The sequence below is a fragment of the Trichosurus vulpecula genome, chromosome 3 (assembly GCF_011100635.1).
Source record: "Trichosurus vulpecula isolate mTriVul1 chromosome 3, mTriVul1.pri, whole genome shotgun sequence".
NCBI lineage: Eukaryota > Metazoa > Chordata > Mammalia > Diprotodontia > Phalangeridae > Trichosurus > Trichosurus vulpecula.
The window spans coordinates 4,756,972-4,772,952 of NC_050575.1; positions in this window are offsets into that span (position 1 = coordinate 4,756,972).

The following is a 15,981-nucleotide window of genomic DNA, read 5'->3' on the forward strand; positions in this document are numbered from 1 at the left end:
CTGTTTTTTCAAATTTACATTTTTTAATTAGCAAAAATTATTTGTTTCTTATCCTCCTCCTCCACCACCAGCCCCGCCCCCCCACCAGGAGAAAGAAAAACAAAACCTTTGTAACAAATAGGTAGCATTCTTTTTAAAATACATCATGGCCAAAGTCTGCAAAGTGGGTCAATGTCCACTATTAGGTTAGTAAATCTATTACTTCTTAGAATTAATGGATGAAATCATTAATTTCAAGTAGGAAGGTCAGACTTCAGAGGCAATGTAGTTGTCTGACAATCGCTTGTCCGTTACAGATATTAATCATCTCTTTGTAATAATTAAAATAAACATACAGTGAAAGCCCTCCTCTGGTGCCTCATTTTTGGCATGAAGTCTTCTACCTATGAGAGGAAGTGCCCTTAATAATAATAATAGTAATGATGAGAACCAACTTTACACAGTGCCTGTGATGTGCAAGGCAACATGTTAAACACTTTATAAATATTATCCTCAATTAATGCTCACCACAACCTTGGGAGGTAGGTGCTATAATTATCCCCATTTTACGGATAAGAAAAGTGAGGCAAACAGATCAAATGACTTACCCAGGGTCACACAGCTGGTCATCCTCATTGTCACCTCCAATATCTCTATTTCTCCTTGACGTCTCAGTTCCTTGCTCCTATCTGGGCCTCAATTCTCCTCTCTTCATATGACCCTATGATCAACTAATTCAACTTCACTCTTGATTCCCTCGCCCCTTTGTTCTGTTGTGATTCATGACCAGCCAATCTTCAGCTCTAAATCATCCCTACCGCCTACCTTCTCTGTTCCTATTCCCTTACTATTGAATGACGTTGGGGAAAGACAGGCAGCTCTGCAAACTATGATTATAACTATAGAGTCAGGCTCTGTCATCTGAGGTAGAACCCCACTGCTGCATGGAAGTCCTTTCATTCCTCCTGGTGCTTCTTTTTCATGCTCCTCTCGGTGGATTTTCTAAACTTCCTCCTCTCGAGGCAAGTCCCTGGTGCTGTATCCATCTTTCTCTTTATCGGGTTATGTCATCTTGTCAATTTTATCTCCTCAACTTCTTTCACCAAAGTGATTATGCTAAAGCCCAGCTCAGTCTATGTCACTAAATCTGGTTGTAGAGAATCTGCACTGGTTCTGGTTCTCCTTCCCAGAGCCAGGCTGGCAACATCTCCCCCTCAAGGTTATGGGGCTATCCCTGAGGATGCAGGATGTCTTTCTCTAATGTTATCAGTTCAAGTCTCACCTGGTTAGACACCTTCCCCTGTTAGGTGCCAGTGACTAGCACTCCACTTCACATCAATAAACTTTCCCAAAAGGACACATTTACTGCTAAAATATAACAAGAACAAAAGTATAAACATTTCTTCTAAAACCTCGGGTTACATTCTCCCCTGCACTGTAGAAACATAATATTGTTCATCAAGTTCATGTCTACATATGGCTTTACAGTCAGATGAGTCCTTGTTCCAGCTTCCTTTAGGTTGGGTGTCCTGACAGACACAATGCAGAGGCGAAGGACTGAAGTCTATTTTACAATTGTTTGCGTATTATTTCTCCCATTAGTTTGCATTTCTTTTTATCCCCAGCATGTAGCATGGTGCCTGGCACACAGTAGGTGCTGAATAAATGCTTATTGACTGATTCATTGGCTGACTGATAAGGCCACATGTTAGTCTCAGTGGGGAGAGGGCCCAACACCCCTCCACTAATACCAGAGAATGGATGAAGAATCTGGCCACTGTTCTGGGTACAAAGCCAACCAAAAAGGTTTCACTCATGTGATTAACAAACTGTAACCAATTACAGAATATCTACACACACTCAAGTATCTTCAAGGCACTTCTATTAAATGTTGTCACATCTTTCCTGGAAACACACTCCCCAGGCTTCTCTACATGGGGAGATGCTGTGAGGCATTCTTGGACCCCATTCCTCGCTGTCACCTCTGATATCTCCAGCCTTCCTAGTTTTCCCTCATCCCTATTCTGACCTCAATTTCCTAAATAAATTCCCATGGCACTCTGTTATCTCAGGATTAAATATGAAGTCTTTTGTCTGGCATTTAAAGCCCTTCACAACATGGCCCTCTCCCACTTTCCAGTTTTGTTACACCTCAATCCCTCTTTGTACTCTATGATCCAATCATACTGTCAATCTGCTATTCCTCTCATGTGATATTCCATCCATTTTGCATTTGATGTCTTCCATGCCTGGAATTCTTTTTCTCCTTACTTATGTCTCTGGTATTCCCTGGTTTCCGTCAAGACTCAGGTCAAGTGCTACGTCTTATATACATCTTGTACTCTAGGCCAAGCCTGACTCATGACCAGTCTGGTATTTCAGGTTAGAGGTTGGAACAAAATGAAATACTTGTCATTTTAAATGTCATTAAGTGAAACATTTAACAATTTAAAATGTGGTTTACTTAGAAGAGGTTAAAAGGATATAGGAGGTGGAAGCATCCAGTTCAGATGACTTTCTCAAGGAGTTTAAGTGAAAATGGGAAGAGAAATAAAGGATGAAATCTAGCTGGCATGGTAATATCTAGTGAGGATTTTTTTAAAGGGATAAGAGAAATAAGTGTATTTGTAAGCATCTGGGAAGGAACCAATAGATACAGAGATCAAAGATTAGACAGAGAGGGGGAATGATAGTAGAAGCAATCTTCTGGAAAAGACAGAAGGGCTTTGAATCAAGTGTATATTTAGAAGGTTTTGTCCTGGCAAGAAGAAAGCCATCTCTTTCATCAGAGATCGGAGGGAAAGAAGAGATAGTAGAGGATGATGTCACAGGGATGTGAGATGAGAAAAAGGGAAGAAGAGCTTTTAGCAAAGGGCTTCCTTTGAGAAGGTAAGGAGAGCAGATGGTGTGGGGAGACTCAAGGAGTGAAGACAACTTTTAGAATAGCTACTGTGGTGAGTAAGTAACTAATTAGGAAGGAAGACTAGGACGGCCTTAGTTCAGTGGAGGTCTAGTTGAGATTATATAGCATATATTTGTAGTAGACCCAGTACTAACTTCATTCCCCTTTTTGACAAGGTTACTAGACTGCTAGATCAAGAAGATGCTGGAACTTTAGATTGTCCCGATTTCAGCCAAGCATTTGACAAAGTCTCTCATGGTGTTCTGATGTACAAGATGGAGAAGTTTGGTGTAGATAATATAACAGTTAGTGGTTCTGGAAAAAGATGAGGAGACGTACTCAGTATCACTGCATCAGCTCAGGAGAATGTCTCAGATTTACTCCAGGGACTCGTGCATTACCCTGAGCTCTTTAATACTTTTAGCAGTGACTTGGATAAAGGCATAGATGGCATACTTATCAAATTTGTGGATGACACAGATCCGACAGGTTAAGGATAACATCATTATGAATTTAAGAATTAATCAAATAAACTCAAGTATGATAAGGACAAGTATACTTTACTTCACTTGGTTTGAAATAATTTCCTTTACAAGGACAAGATGGGAGAGAGGATGGCAGCAACCTGGCTAGATTACCAATTGTTTAAAAAGGATAGAAATTTTAATGGATGATGGGTTCAATAGAAGACAGCCAGCCAATCTAACACTATTGTAAAGTGCATTAAGAGACAGATAGTGCCCAGAACTTAGGAGGTGATGGATAGTCTTGTATTCTGAGATATTACACATTCAGATATTACAATGTTCAGTCCCAACATTTTAGGAAAGATTTTGATAAGTTGGAGAATTGTGCAGAAGAAGGTCGCCAAGATGATGCCAGACTTTGAGAACATGTATGAACATCAATGGAAGAAGCCTGGAAAAGAGGAGACTTAGGAGGCGGGGAGCCAGTAGAGAAGAAGGGTTGTGGAATTAGAAGTGTCAGATACTGAAGGACTGTCATGTGGAAGATGCAGTAGGCTTGTCCCACTTCACCCTAAATGGCAGGGCTTGTATTTAGGCACACACGTGTAATCCCTGCTATCAGGGAGGCTGAGGCTGGGGGATGGTTAGAGCTTGGGAGTTCTGAGCAGCAGTGGGACAAAAGCTGGTTGGTGGTTTGCACTTCCAGGCCCCAGTATGAGGGTGTGGGGTGGGGTGCCAAACTGCCTAAGGAGGGACAAACGGCACCAGGTAGTTCAGAAGTCTAGCAGGTCAAAGCAATGGGATAGGGTCTCTGTAATTCTAGCCCAAGAGAAACAGAGAGAATGTCTTGAAAAGAAAAGAAAAAGAATGGATTGGACTGCTGGCCTGGAGGTCATTTGCAACTCTGATGTTCTATGATTATGTGATTTCTGTTCTGGTGACTTCCAAATATTTGTATGTAGCCCTAACCTCTCTTCTGAACTTCCTCCCTGAGCCAAAATCATCAACTGTCCGCTGGACAACCTGTCAACATACCAAACTCGGTGTGTCCAAAGAACTAATTATCTTCGTCCTTTCCCTTTCTCTTACCACCTTCCTACCTCCTCCTACCATAACCTGTCAAGTTCCAAGTCTTGATGACTCTTAATTCCTCAGTATCTCTTGTATCCCTTCCCTTCTCTCAACTCACAAGGCCATCATGCTGTACAGATCCTTATTTCTTCTCACTTGGGCTGTCATAAAAAGCTCTTATTAGTTTCCCTACTTCCCGTCTCTCTTCTCTAACTCCTCTTCCACACAGCTGGCAAAATAATCTTCCTAGATTATAACCTTCCACATCACTCCCTTGTGCATATCGCTTCTAAGATAAAAATACAAAAATTTCAGCCTGGTAGTTAATGCACTTTATGGTCAGGCCCCAAACTACCGACCCAACTTTATTTCATATTATTTCTCTTTACACATTAAGGTCTAAGCAAACTAGGCTCTCATTGTCCCCTTGAATTCATATTCGTTCTCCTGCCTCCATGAATTTGCACAAGCAAAGTACTTACTGCTGACTTTCACTTCTGGGAGTCCTTATCTTCTTTCAAAGCTCAGCTCCTCTATGACATTTTCCTGGGTTTCCTCATTCATTAGTGTTCTTTCCGTTCTCCAATCACCTTGTATTTGCTGATCCGTGTAGCCCCCTGGAAGAGTTAAAGTTCCCTGAGGGCAGAGATTATTTCTTTTATTTATTCATTTTCCAATGCCTAGCATGGAATTATAATAATTTACTATATTGTTCTAATAACTTGTTGTAATAAAGCCCTGTAATAATTTATTAAATGTTTACATGAGTTGAGTCCGATGTCTTGTTTTGCATAGTTAATCGTGATGACTCATAAAATAAAACCTTCCCCCTCATCTTCCGCTGTTCTCAAGGCCTGATTCTCAAGGAGTCTGAAGGATGAGAGGGCAACAAAAAAGTGTAGAAAACGATCAGATCTTATTATCCACCCCCTCCCAAAATAGTGAGTAAGAGAACATCAGTTACCACTGATCCATATGCCTACTCTCCCATCTATAGCAAGTTTTTTGGGTAAGAATCATCTTCACACTCAACAAGAGGATCCTTCCTGAAGATATTGGAAGAAAACTGGCAGACTTTTGCAAATCATGTTCCTCAGCACTGTGTGATGCTGCTATGACACAAAGGACTAAAAGTCATTATGAATACAAACCCCCAGTGTGTTTGTTGTTTGTCGACTACAAAAAGCATTTGATTTATTACAGCAAGATGCCACCTAAAAAGTCCTCCCCCAACAAAGTGTCATGCTTATTTCCGTCAAAATGTTGTAAGGTTCCTTGAGAGATAAAACAAGATAAAACTTTCTCCAATAACCTCTGATCATTAACATCCAGTGAGACTTCCTGCTGTCCGAAGTATGCTCTCAAAATGTTTGATGCCATCATGGAAGGGACGCAAACCAAGGTGTAAGTCAAGGAGGGGTTTCCTATTGATTGTGAGGACCTCCATTTGTTTCTTTTTGTGGATGACATTGGGTTTATGAGCTGAAGACCCAGTACATTCCAGGGCCTCAGAGGTGAGATCCATAATCACTCTAAAAAGTGTGGCCCAATTATCTACAGGGGGAAAATCAGGTAGTTGAAGAATGCTTCTTATTTAGATTATGATAAGCAGTTGTAGTTGTATGGAAAACCATTAGCTTTCATTCACCAGTTATCTTGGACAGACAATGCAAATGGATGAGTTGTGTCCAGACATAGGAGGAGAAAAGCAATCTGGATTGCCTTTGGTGAAATCACATAGTTATTTCATTAAGTTGAAGCTAGTAGTATGTTTTGCTTGGACATTAGGAAAATAATATGAAATAAAGTTGGAAAAGTCATTTGGGACCTGATTGTAGAACCGTGGCATCAAACTCAGGTAGAAACGGAGGCCTCTAACCCATACATGAAGATCTTTATGGGCCACATATTTATTTAGGAAACCACCCATGTTTTTACGTTTCTTTGTAAAATTAATACACTAACACATTAAAATCAGCTAGGAGCTACATTTTTATCTGTTTCAGTCTGTACTCAGGAGTGTTGTAGGCCTCATGCAGTCAGCCCCCTCTGTGTGTTTGACACTTCTTCTGCAGAGGGTCTGAAACAAAGGCTCATCTTTTATTTTTTAAAAATTTATTATTACTTTTAACATTCTTTTCTTTTTAAATTTTGAGTCCTTAATTCTCTTCCTCCCTTCCACACTTCCCTTACCCACTGAGGAGGCAAGCAACATGATATTAATTGTACTAATGAAATCATACAAAATGTATGTCTGTATTAGCCACATTTTGTAAGAAAATAAAAATTAATGGGGAAAATGATGCTTCAATTTGCACTCAGAGTTCTTCAGTTTTCTTTCTGGAGATGGACAGTATTTTTTCACTATGAATCCTTCAGAAATGTCTTTGATTATTGTATTGTTCAGAGTAGCCAAGTCTTTCACAGTAGATAATCATTACAACATTGCTCTTACAGTACTCAATGATCTCCTGGTTCTTCTCCTTTCACTTTGCATCAGTTCATATATGGCTTGCTATATTTTTCTGAAACCATCCCCCTCATAATTTCTTACAGCAACAAGAGTACTTCATCACAATCTATGGCACAACTTACTCAGCCATTCCCCAACTGATGGGCATGCCCTCAATTTCTAATTCTTTGCCACCACCAAAAGAGCTTATACATACATATGTATGTATATATGTATATGCGTATATACATATATACATACATATATATGTCTTTTTCCTTTTTTTTCGTCTCTTTGGGATGCAGACCTAGTAGTGGTATATCTGGGTCAAAGGGTATGCACAATTTTTAGCCCTTTGGGCATAGTTGCAGATTGATCTCTAGGATGGTTGGGCCAATTCATCACTCTGCCAAAAGTTCGTTAGTGTACTATTTCCGCCTCATCCTCTCCAAGCATTATCATTTCTGATGGGTATGAGCTGGTACCTTAGAGTTGTTTTACAAGCTGCATTTTTCTAATCAATAGTAATTGAGAGCACTTTTTCATATCACTTATAGGAAGCTTTGATTTCTTTGAAAACTGCCTGTTCATATCCTTCGACCATTTGTCATTTGGAGAATGGCTCTTATACTTTATAAACTTAATTCAGTTCTATGCTCATGTATTTGAGAAATGAGGACTTTATCAGAGAAACTTGCTGCAGAAATTTTTGATATTACTTCACTGCCTACAGTACTTTTTAGCAAAATGTAGTTTCTTTTAATTAGGTCTGTTTTTGCTTTTGCTTTGTCTGAGATTATGATTGCTACCGCTGCTCTTTTTACTTCAGCTGATGTATAGTAGATGCTGTTCAAGACCTTTAACTCTGCATTTGTCTCTCTGTTTCACGTGTGTCTCTTATAAACCACATACTTTTGGATTCTGATTTCTGATCCATTCCGGTGTCTGCTTGTTTTATGGACGAGCTCATCCCATTCACATTCACAGTTAGGATTACTGCGTATTTCTCTCCATTCCATTTTCTTCTGTTTCTTCTCTCTTTTATCATCCTGTCCCTCCTCAAAAGCCCATTTTGCTTCTAGCCACTGCTTCCCTTAATCTGCCCACCCTTTTATCAATTTGCCCTTTCACTTATCCCCTTCCCCTCCTATTAGGTAAGTTATATTTCTGTACACAACTGAGTGTGTGTATAACACACACATTTACACACATATTCTTCCCTCCAAACCAATTCTGATGAGAGTGAGGTTCAAGCATTGCCCATCACCTTACCATCCCCTCATTTTCTCCTCCACCATGAAAGCTCTTCTTTGGGTGCTTCTTTTATGTGGAAAAAAAATTCCCCATACTACTTCTCTCTTGGGGCAGCTAGGTGGCACAGTGGATAGAGTGACAGCCTGGAGTGAAGAGGACCTGAGTTTAAATCCAGCCTCAGATGCTTACTAGCTATGTGACCCTGGCCATGTCACTTACTCCTGTTTGCCTCATCTGTAAAATGACTTAGAGAAGGAAATGGTAAACCACTCTAGTATCTTTGCCAAGAAAACCCTAAAGGAGGTCATAAAGAATTGGACAGTACTGAAAAACACCTGAACAATGAACAACCTCTCCCTTCTCCCTTCTCTCAGTGCACCCCTCTTTCTCACCCTTACATTTTTTTTGAAGATCATTCCAATATAATCAACTCCAACTCATGCCCTCTGTCTATATACACTTCTTTTAACCAGAATAATAATGATAAAATTCTTAGGAGTTACACATATCATCTTCCCATATAGGAACGTAAACGGTTTAACTTTACTAGTGTCTTATGATTACTCTTTCATATTTACATTTTTATGCTTCCTTAAGTCTTGTATTTAAATGTCAAATTTTCTATTCAGCTCTGGTCTTTTCATCAGAAATGCATCTAAGTCCTCCATTTCATTAAATATCCATTCTCCACCCTCCCCCCCCCCGATGATTATACTCAGTTTTTCTGGGTAGGTTATTATCCTAGCTCCTTTGCCTTATGGAATATTATATTTTCAGCCCTCCATTCCATTAACATGGAAGCTGCTAAAGCCTGTGTAATCCTGACTGTGGCTCAACAGTATTGGAATTGTTTCCTTCTGGGTGCTTGTGGTATTTTCTCTTTGACCTAGGAGCTGTGAAATTTACCTATAATATTCCTAATAGTTTTCATTTTGGAATCTCTATCAGGACATGATCAGTGAATTCTTTCAATTCATATTTTGCCCTCTGGATCTGAGAGATTGGGACAGTTTTCCTTTATAATTTCTTGAAATATGATGTCTAGCCTATTTCTTTGTTCATGGCTTTCAGGTAGTAGAATGATTCTTAATCCTCTCTCCTCAATCTATTTTCCAGGTCAGTTATTTTTCTAATGAGATATTTCATATTTTCTTCTATCTTTTCATTTTTTGACTTTGTTTTATTGTTTCTTGAAGACTCATGGAGTCATTAGCTTCCACTGGTTCAATTCTAATTTTTAGGGAATTCTTTTCTTCAGTGAGATTTTCGTACCTTTTTTTTTTTCTGTTTGGCATATTCTTTTTTTTAAGGTGTTATTTTCTTCAGCATTTTTTGTATCTCTTTTACCAAGTTGTTAATTCTCTTTTCATAATTTTCTTGCATCACTCTCATTCCCCACCCCCACTTCCAATTTTTTCCTCTACTACTGTTATCCTTCTATAATTCTTCCAAGAATTCTTATTGTGCTTAGGTCCAATTAGCATTTTTCTTTGAGGCTTTTTTTTTGTAGCTGTTTTCACATTATTGTCTTCTGAATTTGTCTTGATCTTCCCTACCACTGTAGTCCCTTTTTATGGTCAAGTTCTTTCTTTGTTGCTTTCTTATTTTTTCTAGTTTAATTCTTGACTTTGAATTTTTTGTTAAAGTTGAGCTTTGCTCTCCTGGGGTTAAAAAGCACTGTGCCAAGATTCAGGCTTTTTTATGCTATTGTTTTCAGAACCAGTTCTGGGGATCTGCAAGTTTTTGATATTTTCAAGGTGGTGTGCTTTGGGAAGAAGATGGCCACTGCATTTCTGGTCTATGCTCTGGTCTTTATCAGGAAGGTAAGGACCCCTGGTCCCCAGCAGCCACAACTGCTAGCACTCCTCTTTACCATGGACTTGAGACCATGGCCTTTACTCCCTTGTGACTAACCACAGGAGCTCCTTTCCACCCTGAAACTGCAACCTAGAACTCTGTCTGGGCAATAGAGTTACATATCAGTGCCAGCTGTATCCAGTGCTAGTAAAGGGTCCTCTGTGACCTCTTTCTGACCAGTCCTCCAACCCCTTTATGGTCTCTGTGCCAAGAGCTCCCAAAGCTGCTGCTTTGTTGTAGCCACTTCTGCCCCAGGATGAGCTCTGCACAGGCCTCCACCCTGGTGTCAAAATGTCTCCTGTCAAAGTCCTAAGTTTTCTTGGGGCAGAAAAATGTCTCACCCTGACCTTTCATTGGCTCTGCCACCTCAAAATTTTATTTGAGGCATTATTTTAAAGTTGTTTATAAGGGAATGTTGAGAGAGTTCAAGTGAGTTACTGTAAGTAAGGTCGGTTTTAGTGTAAGTAAGGTAGATTTTAATGTGTGTGAAGTGGATTTTTGTTATTATTTCTTAGAGTTCAGTTTCCCAGGATCCATGACCATAACAATCTTTGTTTCCCAGGCTCATGGTTCAAAACATCTCCATCACACTTACACAGCATTATATAATGATCTGAAATTATATAGCCTTCAAGAAGCCACCATGTCTTCCATGCCAGGATAAGGCAATGGGGTAGGACTCTGTGAGTCAAGAGAAAATGATGAAGGGTCCCAGCCTATTGGGTGAATCTGACCTTTACCCCCTTCTCTGGGTGGGAAAATTATACAAGAACATGGCTGAGACTCAGATAGGACGGACATTTGTGGATGGGTAGTGACATGATTGGAGGGACTACCCGCACCAATGAGATTTTGTGTCATATAATTGTAGATGTAACAACAGATGACACCTCCAGAGAGCTTCAGGGTTTGCATTTCACTCAAGCCCCACAATATGGCCTTGACATTGGGATATAAGATATTATCATCCCCATTTTACATGACATAAAATTGAGGCTTAGAGAGAATGAATGACTTCCCTATGATCCTGCAGCACTGGATATCTGCTACTCTGAATCATTATCAGAGCCTCTAGACTTGCATACTCAGGATAAGGGTTTCCCAGTCTTGTATCTCGGGGCTATTTGTTTTGTGTAGAGCTCTTGGACGGAAGGGTACTTTCTGCATTCAGGAGATTTGGGAAACAAGGCACCTGGAATAATCTCGACTTGTTTTTCTAAATAGTTCTTTGATACCCTATTGAATAACAAGGGTCTATTATATTGGCTTGCTGATTTAGCAGCTATTATCATCATCATTCTTCTTATTACTTATTGATTTCCTATCCATAGCGATGAATCTGATGAATGCCATCGTTTGACAAATAACCCGTGTGGCTGTGTACCTGGGCTTCTTTGTGTTGGTTGTGGATGATCTTTAAGAAGTTGAAACAATAAGGGTAGGAGGTACTTTGCTTTACATAAATGTTGCATTTATTTAAAAAAATTATAAACATCCACTGTGACTGTGCAGTGAGATGCAGATGCCACAATGTAAACTTGTGAGGCCACTGTTTACCATATGCCTTCTTTGTCTGTTGCCCTATAAAGCAGGTAGGCACTGTCAGTGAGTTGAGGGAACCCTTAGAGTTGAATGCACAATGTGGAATACTGTGTGTGCCTTGACTGGCCCCCATCGAGGCTGGGGAGGGGGATCTGTGTTTGTCTCAACCGCCCCCACTGAGGCTTCAGGGGATTTAGGGGAATGCATGAGTTGTGCCTGTCTCAATTGACCCCATGGAGATGTAGGGGTAGTTGCCCCGCCTTCTCACCAGCCCCTGTGAGAAGGGTAATTAGGGAATGCTGTAGGACTTTGTGCTTCATTATCAGCAACCTCTTCTGAGAATTATCAGGTTTCATGAGCACTACGGATGAGAGGGGAGATAATTACCATTCCATCAGACTGATATATTCTACCTGCAGCCAGAAAGAGAGTTGGGAAAATAAAAACTACCACCTTCTTTAGTAGAAGTAATCTCCCTTCTTGACTTACTCCCTATCCCCCTGAACTGAATGGACTAACAGCTTTCCTGGGCAAGAGGTGAGGCAGATCAAGAGTGGACCTATGCTAACGGCCATCCTGTGTGCTAGTGTTATTGGTCTTACAGTTGCTTCCTTTAATCCTCTGTGTTGGCTCCACCTAGGGTATATTTCTTATGATCCCCCTATACACATCCATTTTTTTTTTAGCACTTACTATGTGCCAGGCACTGTGCTAAGGACTTGGGATACAAAGATAGGCAAAAGACGGTTCCCGTCCTCTAGGAGCTCATAATCTTTTTTTTTTCAATTAACTTATTTTTAATTTTCAACATTGACTTCCATAAGCTTTTGAGTTCCAAATTTTCTCCCCATTTCTTCCCTGCCCCCACCCAAGACGTTGCATAATTTGATATAGGCTCTGCATATATATTCATATTGAACCTCTTTTCACATTAGTCATGGTGTAAAGAAGGATTAGAACCAATGACAGAAACCACAAGATACAGGAAACAAACAAAAAAAGAAAAAAATAGAGAGAGCAAATAATGTGCTTCAGTCTGGATCCAGACTCCATAGTTCTTTTTCTGGATGTGGGCAGCATTTTCCATCATGAGTCCTTGCATTGCTGAGGACAGATCAGCCTATCAAAGTTAGTTATTGCGCATTGTGGCAGTTACTATGTACAGTGTTCTCCTGCTTCTTCTCACTTCACTTAGTATCAGTTCATTCAAGTCTTTGCAGGTTTTTCTGAAGTCTGCCTGCCCATCATTTCTTATAGCGCAATAGTATTCCATTACATTCATACACCATAACTTGTTCAGCCATTACCCAACTGATGGGCATACCCTCAATTTCCAATTCTTTGCCACCACAGAAAGAGCTGCTATAAATATTTTTGTACATGTGGCTCCTTTTCCCATTTGTGTGATCTCTTTGGGATACAGCCCTAGAAGTGGTATTGCTGGGTCAAAGGGTATGCACATTTTTATAGCTTTGGGCATAGTTCCAAAACGTTCTACAGAATGGCTGGATCAGTTCACAGCTCCACCAACAATGCATTAGTGTTAGAAGCTCATAATCTAGGTAGCCAGGGTAGGAAATAATACGACGTATGAGAGTCAGAGTTGATTTCATCTTGCAGAATGATGAGTTTCTGGAAATGATGAAGTCCAGGAAAGTAGCCAGAGTGGGAAAAATCAAAGCCCATCTTTTTAATACCAATATTCTTCCAGTGTTCCTTTATGACTATGAGTCATGGATTATCATAGCCTTTGAACAAATAAAATTTAGGATCCTTCAAAAGGCAATTAAAAGGTGGACAGTCAGTATGAACAAGCTCTAACGTACTATGCACAAATAATTACGACTAAGAAGCAATGTAAAGGATGGCACCAGAGAATGTCTAAGTGAAAAATAAGATGACTGTTCATGTGACAAGGATGAAGGGTAATCAATGGATAGCCATCGCACTTTGTTAGTAGACCTCCTGTGATGAATTTATGAGAGATCACAGTCAAGAGCACGATGAGTGGGCATGGATGAGATGTCATTCGGTTTTTGGCAGAGAATATCCACATATTCAAGATCACATTTGTACTTGAGTTATTTGAGTATTCCTGAGTGATGAGTTAATTGAAATTATTTCAAAAATTTCTAAATTGATGATTTTCCCACTTTTTATTCATTAGAACACTAGCAAGAATGTTTTAGGGGGAGAAATCACATTAATGGTTACAACATCTGAACAAGGGAACTGTTGCTTATGCCATTGTCAGTTGGTGATCATGCGTGGGCAAGACAGACTTGCAAAACAGAAGGCTTCCAGCAGTCTTTGAGAAAACAGCATATTTATATTACTGCTTACATAATTTGAGACATCAGTACTAGCTCTATTGGATTTTAATATTTATTGGATACTGTTTGGTTAATCAGTACATGCTCTCAAGGGTGACTAGGTGGCACAGTGGATAGAGTGCTGATCCTGAAGTCAGGAGGACCTGAGTTCAAATGTGACCTCAGATACTTACTAGCTGTGTGACCCTGGGCGATTCACTTAGCTGTGACTGCCTACCCTCCCCCCACAAAAAAATTACATGCGGTTAGTTTTGCTCCTCCTATCTGTATTTCCCCCATCCATGACGTATGAAGTGAATCAGAGAATAATAGTAGAGAACGAGGATCATGTCTTCACCTCTGACAAATGGTCATGCAGCCTCCTACTGACCCCTTCTAGACATACATTGTTTCTCAGGTGGACAGTTCTAATTGCTTTTCCTTGAACCCAGCCTTCTTCTCTGCGCCTTCTACCTGCCGCTCCTAATTCTATTCCTGTGGGCCAAGAAGAACGAGTCTAAACCCTCTCTAATATTATAGTTCTTCAGACACTTGAAGACGGCTCTCGCATCCCTCTTACGTCTTCAGTCTTCTGGGATAAACACTCCTGGTTCTTTCAGCTTCAGTCTCTTCTTGTAAGTCATCAGCAGACAGAGTGGACACACCTAAGAAACTTGTGAAGCATCACATACGTAGGAAGCATGTGTGTGTGTGTGTGTGTGTGTGTGTGTGTAGGGGAGCTGGCATCATTGTCATTTCAAAGCTTACTAACCTATAGCTTGTAGAACACATTCTCTTTGCTTTTTAAAATAAAAGGTGGGGGGGGTATGTGCAAAATGGGCCTTTCCCAATCCTGTTACGATTATTACCCTGTGTTATCTCTCCCATTCTCCACACTTTCAAAGGTCACTGGCAATGATTCAACAGTCATATTTTCGAATTCTTTCAGTGTCCTAGGATGTAGGTCATCTGGTCCAGGTGACACACTCAAGTGCAGCTAATTTCCATCACTATTTGCCCACGTTATCTTGGGTATCAATTCCCTATTAGACATTTTCGTTCTGTCATTTCCGGTTCAAAGGTCATTCTGCGTTGAAGTAAAATGATAATCAAACAGTCGTACGTCTCTGTTATTAGTTATCATCATCCCGTCCTCATTTATCTCCCCAGACTTCCCCAGTGACTACCCCTAGCAAGAGCTTCTATGTGACCTTTTTTCTTGTTATCTCATCTTGTTATTTCATCTAAAAATCTATGGTCAATCAAAACTGCTTTATGCTGCATCTCACCACTCCGTCTCCCTCTCAGGGAGGGAGAACATCCTCTTTCTTGGAACAGGAATTCCAGCTAAGGTTTTAGAACATTTTTCCTCTGTCTGCAGGTGAAAGTTGGTTACTTTGATGATATCCTGCTTCTGGCTTTCCTGTTTCTCCTAGCCAATACTCACAGATTGAATTAATAATGTACCTATTCTGCTCCTTCCTTGGTACTTCCCATTTGTGTCCTACTTCCCATTACTTCAGATGGATTCCCTGAACAGACCTAGATTCGGGTTCTGACCCCCTACCTTCTTCCTCATTTGCTGGCAGTGGGCCTGATAGGACCAGACTTTCACTTAAAAGTTATATATGTTTTGTTTAAACATACGTAATCTGGGAATATTATGCCTCATTTTCACTACTTCTTTGAAAATTCCTATAGGCCAAGTTGATGGAGATGGGACTTAAATATAGCAGATTCAGTCCTAAAAGGACTGCCCTGAAACACTACTAAGTCCTCTATGACAGAGACATTATAAAGTCATAACGACTGCGTTTTACAGCCTCTTATAAATTGGAACTTTCAGGCAGGGTCAAGGAGTGATTAATATCAAGACAAGCCACCAGAGTCAACTGTCAACTAAACAAGGGACAAATACTATGCAATCATTACTTCTAAGAGCCTAAGAATCCTACTTGATGATTAGATGAGTGAGCCAGAGAGTCTCCTTGCTTTCTCTAGATTTCTTTTGTCTTTTAGGGAACTCTGGAAAACCTGTCCCTTCCACATGTTATGTCAGCTGGACATTGCCTCCCACAATCCCCTCTGCTCTACCCACTCCATTTATCTGCTTTGCTGTTCCTCCCTGAGGTCCTCAGAAACCTT